Below are 8,617 nucleotides of genomic sequence, written 5' to 3' on the forward strand. Positions count from 1 at the left end.
TTTTACTCCCTACATTTTCTAGTGGGGAAAGAAGGGTGGCAGTGTCTGGAATCATTCTATGCTCCCTCTAATGTTGCTTTTATCTTAACCTATAGCCTCACTCTCCTCTCCATGAGCTTGTCCAGGTTTGTATTTTGAGTTGGTTGTATCTAAATGACAATTTGATATATGCCTGTTGATTTGGAGGATTGGTTTATGGTTCTGGGGTTTGGGAAAGGACACAAAGCTGAACGATGAATTATGTCTATGCTGTCTGACTATGTGTGTCTTTGCTATTAAAAGGAACTCAGTTGCATTGTAAGGGGGCTCTCACAGAATTCACTGGGAGACACTGAACTTATCTGAGAGTCACAGGATTGTGATAGAGCTCATATAATTAAAGATGGACTTTTATAACTAACTCTGACGTGTGTGTGTGGTTTGCTCCCATGATTTGGTAAATAGAGGACATTTTCACGACACTACACTCACATTAACATCTGCTAATCATCTGTATATGACCAATAAAATCTGATTTGATTTTCATTTGATTAATACACACAAATCTAAGTAAAGGAATGGAATTAAGAACATATAAATATATGGATGAGCAACATCAGAGCAAACGCTGTGGGAGAAAGGCAAGACTGCCAAATGCCTGCCTGATGCCCGTCCAAATTTACCCACAATCCTCAGCGTCCGTCCCTCTCCTTTGCTCCCAGAATGCAAAGCCTCTTAGACGCTGGGACCCCACCACAGTTTGGCTGGGACAAAAGAATTGTGTGAATTACCCGGCGGGCCTGTGCTTTATGGCTGGCAGCTTTACATATAAAACAGGCAGGCCTATCTGTCTCCTCGCAGGCTGCGGCCACAAAGTCCGAATCCCAGCTTTGAGCACTCTGAGGATCCTCACTCCGGAGTTCTGAGGAGAGACAGATTAACACCACCAAACACGGCTCCTATCCTCCTGCCTGACTGACGGAGGGATGGGTGAGGGAGGGGGGAAAAGCTGGAGGATAGTGTTACAGAGGAAAGTTTATACTCGTGAATGTCTCTGACTTACTTTCACATGTTCTGCAGCAGAATACCTGGCACTTGGTCGGGGAGTTGGTTTGTTGTGTGGAGTCACCATCTTGCTCTTGGCAGACTGAATGTAAAAGTGAATCCAATGTAGGAGTTTCAGCTGCTGAAGTTGACTGCTTGGCACTTCCATGCAGTTGCTGTCCATGGTGCTGAATTAACCAGAGACATAGATATTCAGAATTCAGCTAACAGTCAAGCCAGATGAGGAGAAATGTTAGATCAGTTTATTTGGTCATTTTCATACACCTGGCATTTTGAAGCAATAAAATCCAGTTATATTTAAGTAAACACTGACATCTAGTGGAAGTGTCCTGCACAGACTCAAACTGATATAAAGACAGCTCAGCAGAGAGCTCCACCCTATTCCTGCTTAACAGGAAGGAGAAAAGCTCACAACAGAACAGCGCTGTAACATGCAGCTATTAAATATTCAGTGAACTGTCATTAAGGGATGACCAAAAAACTTTGTAAACAACCAAGAATCAAAACAACAATTAACGGCTAAGGAACACCATCATCCAAATATAGATTTAGACTTTTTTAAAGTAAACCTTCATCAAAAGACTTCCAAAGCCATAACAGAAAGATAAACAGTGAGACATGTCTTAACATCTTCAAGGATCCTGTGGTCCTGTTGTGTAGCCACAGCTTCTGTAAGGCCTGTCTGGAGGAATACTGGAAACAGAAGACATCTCGGGAATGTCCAGTCTGCAGAAAGAAATCATCAATGGAATTCCCCCCCAGTAACCTGGTTTTAAAGAACCTGTGTGAGGCCTACTTACATGATAGAAGCCAGAGAGCTTCAGCAGGGCCTGAGGTGCTCTGCAGTCAACACAGTGAGAAACTCAAGCTCTTCTGTCTGGAGGATAAACAGCCCATCTGTTTGGTGTGTCAAACTTCCAAAAAGCATAAAAGCCATGACTGCTGCCCAATAGATGAAGCTGTACTGGATCATAAGGTAGGAGATGTATTTAACACGACTTACAGCATATATTGTGGAATGTGAATGAAGATCTGTGTGAATCCAATCCTTTTACCCACAGCATATCGTTAAAATGTTGTTTCATTCTAGGAGGAACTCAAGACCTCACTGAAGCCCTTACAGGAGAAATTGAAGGTCTTTGGAGAAGTTAAACTGATCTGTCATAAAACAGCCAACCACATCAAGGTAAGAATACAGAGTGAAGCTGAGATACAATGATACTGTGAAGATATCATAACCCTGTGGAATTATGGATAATCAGTTATTTCTATTTTTGACATTCTTCTCTACTGTCTCCAGAGCCAGACCCAGCACACAGAGGCTGATTAAGATGAGGTTTGAGAAGCTTCATCAGTTTCTATATCATGAAGAGAGAGCCAGGATAGCTGCACTGAAGGATGAAGAGGAGCAGAAGATTCAGAAGATGAAGATTGAGAAGATGAGCAGAGAGATATCATCACTTTCAGACACAATCAGAACCATAAAGGAAGAGCTGGGAGCTGAGGACATCTCATTCCTGCAGGTAAGGACTAATCTACCTCTGATAAATCAACTGCCATATCAACTTTAAACAAATATTGTAGTAATTGATTTTCTAAGATCAATACATCTATTAATGTGTTATTTTGTTTCCCAACAGAACTACAAGGATACAGTGAAAAGGTAATGGGACTTTATTATGTCTCTCTCTTCTCTGTGGTTCTGTATCAAACCCCACAGCAACACTGACTCCTGAATGTTCTTCCAGAGCCCAGTGTACACTGCCAGATCCAGAGAGGGTTTCAGGAGCGCTGATCGATGTGGCAAAGCACCTGGGAAACCTGCAGTTCAGAGTCTGGGAGAAGATGCAGGGAATAGTTCACTACAGTGAGTAGGTCTTTGAGATATAATGGGTATTAAACACTGTGTGTACAAAACATTAAGAACACCAGCTCTTTCAAAGATAAAGCTATGATCCCTTATTGATGTCACTACAAATCCACTTCAATCAGTGTAGATAAAGGGGAGGAGACAGGTTTAAGAATTATTTTTAGTCCTTGAGACAGTTGAGAAATGGATTGTGTATGTGTGCCATTCACAGGGGGAATAGGCAAGACAAAATATGTAAGTGCCTTTGAATGGATATGGTAGTTGGTGCCAGGGACACTGGTTTGTGTCAAGAACTGCAACACTGCTGGGCTTTTCACACAACATTTTCTCGTGAATATCTACAATAGTCCACTATGGGAAGCATTGGATTCAACATGGGCCAGCAAACTGAATATTAGGAATGTGTTCTTAAATGTTTTGTACACAGTGTATATTGGACCAATACTGTAACTCTCCAATACTGAAAAAAATAGAGAGTGAATGATATTTAGAATGACCTATATTCTGCCCTTGAGTTGCGTTTCCATGCAAAACTAGACAGATATCTAACAAATAAGTCTTCAATAAAACTTCCAAGGCCTGAATTTTCTTGAATGAATATATTGAAAATGTTTGTTGTGAAACTGCAAAATACAGAAAAGAATATACTTTAGTATTCAATTCGTCGACATACTGTAGCTGTACATTATACATTTGAAGTTGCATAAATACAAAGCACGTGCTAAGGTCCTGTAATGAAACAGACCTCGAACCCTCGACCCAAGGTAGCGCGCTATCGACCGTGCCGAAAAAGCATGTTCAAACCCCGATTTCCGCGATTATAAACCCCGGGTTGTTATAGTACCATGACTCTGGCATGATACCAAAGCATATAGCTAATTGTTACTCATATGGTAATTGGCTAACTCCTTTCATTACTCTAATAATATACAACCATCTCTGTAGAATAACAATGCATATTACACTAGAAACAGTAACAAAACTACAAAGTTGTATATTTTACCATTTGTTTGCATGACGCATGAAAGGCAAGGCAATTTGTGTGAGTAAATGTAACCAACATTGATATGTAAGAAATTCTATCAATAACAAGATTATCATCACTAGCAATATGCTTGAATCGAATTTACAAACAAATATTTTACGAGGCTGAAGCGTGACAAGAGATCCACACTGAAAGACCTGCACCGTTGCGTTGTTTTCAGCTGCTTCTCGGCGTCTCCTCCTGTTTCCTTCTGCATGTCTCTTCCTGTTTTCCTTACAGTCTAAGTACCAGAAAGCTCCAATAGGGGGCGAAAAACACAATGGAACACAATGAAAATCCATTTAAATCCATTGAAACCATAAAATAATCTGTTACCTTCTAGGAGGATGGCAGCACAACCTACATTTTTAAAAAACATACATTTGCTTTGTACATTTTCTGAGGATCTTCCAATAAGTAATGTGCACATAGAGATGAAGTCAGAATTTTATATGCACCTTAGCCAAATGCATTTATACTCAGTTTTTCACAATTCCTGACATTTAATCCTAGTAAAATTCCCTAAATCAGGTTTGTCAGGTTTGCAGGCCTCCTTGCTGGCACACGCTTTTCAGTTCTGCCCACACATTTTCTATAGGATTGAGGTCAGGGCTTTGTGATGGCCACTCCAATACCTTGACTTTGTTGTCCTTAAGCCATTTCGACACAACTTTGGAAGTATGCTTGGGGTCATTGTTCATTTGGAAGACCCATTTGTGTCCCACCACCTGCCAACCCCTCTTCTTACGTTACTGCTACTCTCTGTTCATCATATATATATATATATTTTTTTTTTTTTACTAGGCAAGTCAGTTAAGAACAAATTCTTATTTTCAATGACGGCCTAGGAACAGTGGGTTAACTGCCTGTTCAGGGGCACCGGTTAGTCAGGATTATTGAGGTGGTATGTACATGTGGGTACATGTGGGTATGGTTAAAGTGACTATGCTGCTTGACCCTTATGCTATGGGGCGGCAGTGTAGCCTAGTGGTTTGTACCTTGTCACCTCGGGGATTTGAACTTGCAACCTTTCGGTTACTAGTCCAACGCTCTAACCACTAGGCTACACTGCCGCCCCATAGCATAAGGGTTGTCTATTTTATTTTTTCTATGATTTGGGATTTCTGTGTTTGGCCTGGTATGGTTCTCAATCAGAGGCAGTTGTCAATTGTTGTCCCTGATTGAGAATCATACTTAGGTAGCCTGGTTTCCAACTTTCTTTTGTTTTTTGGGTGTTTAATTTCCGTGTCAGTGTTTGTTCCACACAGAACTGTTTCGGTTCGTTATTTCACGTGTCATTTATTGTTTTGTTTCAGTGTTCGCTTGGTTTAATAAAGAGCATGAACACGTACCACGCTGCGCATTGGTCCTCCGATCCTTACTACTCCTCCTCGTTAGAGGAGGAAGACAACCGTTACAGAAACACCCACCACCAAAGGGTCAAGCAGCGTGGTAACGGGCAGCAGCAGCGATTTCAGGACTCCTGGAGATGGGAGGAGATTCTGGACGGCAAGGGACCCTGGGCACAGGCTGGTGAATATCACCGCCCCAAGGCAGAGCTGGGGGCAGCGAAAGCGGAGAGGCGGCGGTATGAGGAGGTTGGAAGCCCGAGATGCAGCCCCAAAAATGTATTGTGGGGCGGCACACGGGGAGTGTGGCTAAGTCAGGTAGGAGACCTGAGCCAACTCCCCGTGCTTACCGTGGAGAGAGAGGGACCGGGCAGGCACTGTGTTATGCCGTGAGGCGCACGGTGTCCCCGGTGCGTGTGCATAGCCCGGTACGGTACATAGCAGCGCCTCGTATCGGCCGGGCTAGAGTGGGCATCGAGCCGGCTGCCATGAAGCCGGCTCAGCGCATCTGGTCTCCAGCGCGTCTCCTCGGGCCGGGGTACATGACACCAGCCCCACGCATGGTGTCCCCGGTTCGCCAGCACAGCCCAGTGCGGGCTATTCCACCTCGCCGCACTGGCCTGGCTACGGGGAGCAGGTAAGGTAGGGCAGGCTCAGTGCTCGAGACCTCCAGTGCGCCTTCACGGTCCGGTCTATCCAGGGCCACCTCCACGCACCAGCCCTCCGGTGGCAGCCCCCCGCACCAGGCTGTCTCTCCGTCTCCTCCCAATAGGTGCTCCCATGTGTCCTGAGCTGCCAGAGTCTCCCGTCTGTCCTGAGCTGCCAGAGTCTCCCGTCTGTCCTGAGCTGCCAGAGTCTCCCGTCTGTCCTGAGCTGCCAGAGTCTCCCGTCTGTCCTGAGCTGCCAGAGTCTCCCGTCTGTCCTGAGCTGCCAGAGCCGTCCGTCACCGGCGCTGCCGGAATCGCCCTTCACTCTGGAGCTGCCGGAGTCTCCCGCCTCTCCGGTGCTGCTGGAATTTCCCATCCATTAGGGACCCATTTCTAGGGTCCCCAGTCCGAGGTCAGTGGCGAGGGTCACCGTGTTAAAGAGGCCACGGAGGCGGGGTAAAAGGCGGACAAAGACTATGGTGGAGTCGGGTCCACGTCCCGCGCCAGAGCCACCACCGCGGACAGACACCCACCCAGACCCTCCCCTATAGGTTCAGGTTTTTTTTGGGGGGGGGGGTACTGTCACATTCTGACCTTAGTTCTTTTGTTATGTCTTTGTTTTTAGTATGGTCAGGGCGTGAATTTGGGATTTCTTTGTTTGGCCTGGTATGGTTCTCAATCAGAGGCAGCTGTCAATCGTTGTCCCCGATTGAGAAGCATACTTAGGTAGCCTGGTTTCACGTTTGAGTTGTGGTGCTTATTTTCTGTTCTGTGTTTTAGTTCACCGTTCAGGACTGTTTTGTTTATCATGTTTATTTTTGGGGGGATTCTTCGTAAAAGGCATAATGAATACTTACGACACTACACCTTGGTCCTCCTCTCTTTCTCCCAACGACAAACGTTACAATATAACACAAAACATACAATACATAGCATTATATATCATATACAGTAATGTATTCCCCCTTCATTTGAATTAACATAGTGTGTTTGTGTTCTCTCTGTCCAGCTCCAGTGACTCTGGAACTCAACACGGCCCACCCAGATCTCATCCTGTCTGATGATCTGACCAGTGTGAGATACAGTGATGAGGAACATCAGCTTCCTGACAACCCAGAGAGGTTTGATGAGGAAGAAACTGTCCTGGGTTTTCAGGGTTTTAACTCAGGAACTCACAGCTGGGACATTGATGTTGGGGAGAATATGTACTGGTACCTGGGTGTGATCACAGAGTCTGTCCAGAGGAAGGGAGACAGTGGATTTTGGGATGGATCCTGGGGTGTGTTGTTTGGTGGTGGTGATTATAAAACACAGCAGCCACTCACTCCCTTCATAGTGAGACAGAATCCACAGAGGATCAGAGTGCAGCTAGACTGGGAAGGAGGAAAGCTGTCATTCTCTGACCCTGTCAGTAACACACATCTACACACATTCACACACACTTTCACTGAGAGAGTCTTTCCATACATCAGGAATCTCTGTTTTCTCCACCCTCTGAGAGTGTTACCAGGGAAGGTGTCTGTATCAGTGGATACTGTCTCTGTCTGAATCAGGGACTAACAGGATGTAAATGAGTCAGTAACACCCCTTGATGTGCTTCATTAAGATTCTCACAGAGGGAGGACACACTGTGATGTAGTAGAGGGGACCTTCGTCCAGGAACTCAGGAGCACACAGCTGGGACATTGATGTTGGGGAGAATACATTCTGGTGCCTGGGTGTGACCCCAGAGTCTGTCTGGATCTTCCTCCATTAAGAACACTCCTGCTGAAACACTTGCACCTGTCTGATAATCATCACTATTATAATACTCTATCACAATAATCACTGTTAATATTACAATAATCATTATTCATATTACTATAATCACTATTAATATTACAATAATCACTATTAATATTACAATAGTCATTATTCATATTACAATAATCATTATTCATATTACAATAATCATTATTCATATTACTATAACCACTATTAATATTACAATAATCACTATTAATATTACAATAATCACTATTAATATTACAATAGTCATTATTCATATTACAATAATCATTATTCATATTACAATAATCACTATTCATATTACAATAATCACTACTAATATTACAATAACCATTATTCATATTACAATAACCACTATTACTATTACAATAATCACTGTTACTATACAATAATCACTGTTACTATACAATAATCACTGTTACTATACAATAATCCATATTAATACTATTTATCTAACACTTTCACCTGTCAGACAGTAATCTCTAACATCTGACCAAGTTTCCCAACATTTTAGTTGTGTGTTAACAGAGATTGGTCAAACAGTGGTAGTCATCACTGTTATAGAATATAAATGTCACCTGTTGGTTGTTGGGTTTTCTTTTTACCACATTTAGATGTTGTCACTGGTTATGTTAACACTGGCATGTATCCCAATACACTTGGGCTCCCTGAAAAACATTTGCTGTACAGTGTTGGGTTCTTGGACCAAGACTCCGACAACTAGCTTATTTAACACCAGCACATGTAACCCATGTCTATGGATTGTAACACATTTTCATCAAATTAACATGTTAAATTATCTCAACTGTCTTCCATCTGTGTTGGATCATGGGGTTAAATTAAGAAGTGTCCTGCACAGACTCAAACTGATATAAAGACAACTCAGCAGAGAGCT

At 43.3% G+C, this 8,617-nt stretch overlaps 1 long non-coding RNA gene and 1 pseudogene across 1 annotated transcript; one reads left to right on the forward strand and one right to left on the reverse strand.

Moving 5' to 3' along the window:
* Nucleotides 1-1,229: 1,229 nt before the first annotated feature.
* LOC124045581 lies at nt 1,230-4,148 on the reverse strand. Its single transcript, XR_006840876.1, has 3 exons — nt 3,918-4,148; nt 1,845-2,879; nt 1,230-1,770 (listed from the first exon to the last, which is right to left on the reverse strand). It is a non-coding gene; the product is annotated as an uncharacterized LOC124045581 (long non-coding RNA).
* Nucleotides 1,437-8,524, forward strand: LOC124045578 (annotated as a pseudogene).
* Nucleotides 8,525-8,617: the final 93 nt, after the last annotated feature.

Source organism: Oncorhynchus gorbuscha, linkage group LG10 (genome assembly GCF_021184085.1).
Source record: "Oncorhynchus gorbuscha isolate QuinsamMale2020 ecotype Even-year linkage group LG10, OgorEven_v1.0, whole genome shotgun sequence".
NCBI classification, from domain to species: Eukaryota; Metazoa; Chordata; class Actinopteri; order Salmoniformes; family Salmonidae; genus Oncorhynchus; species Oncorhynchus gorbuscha.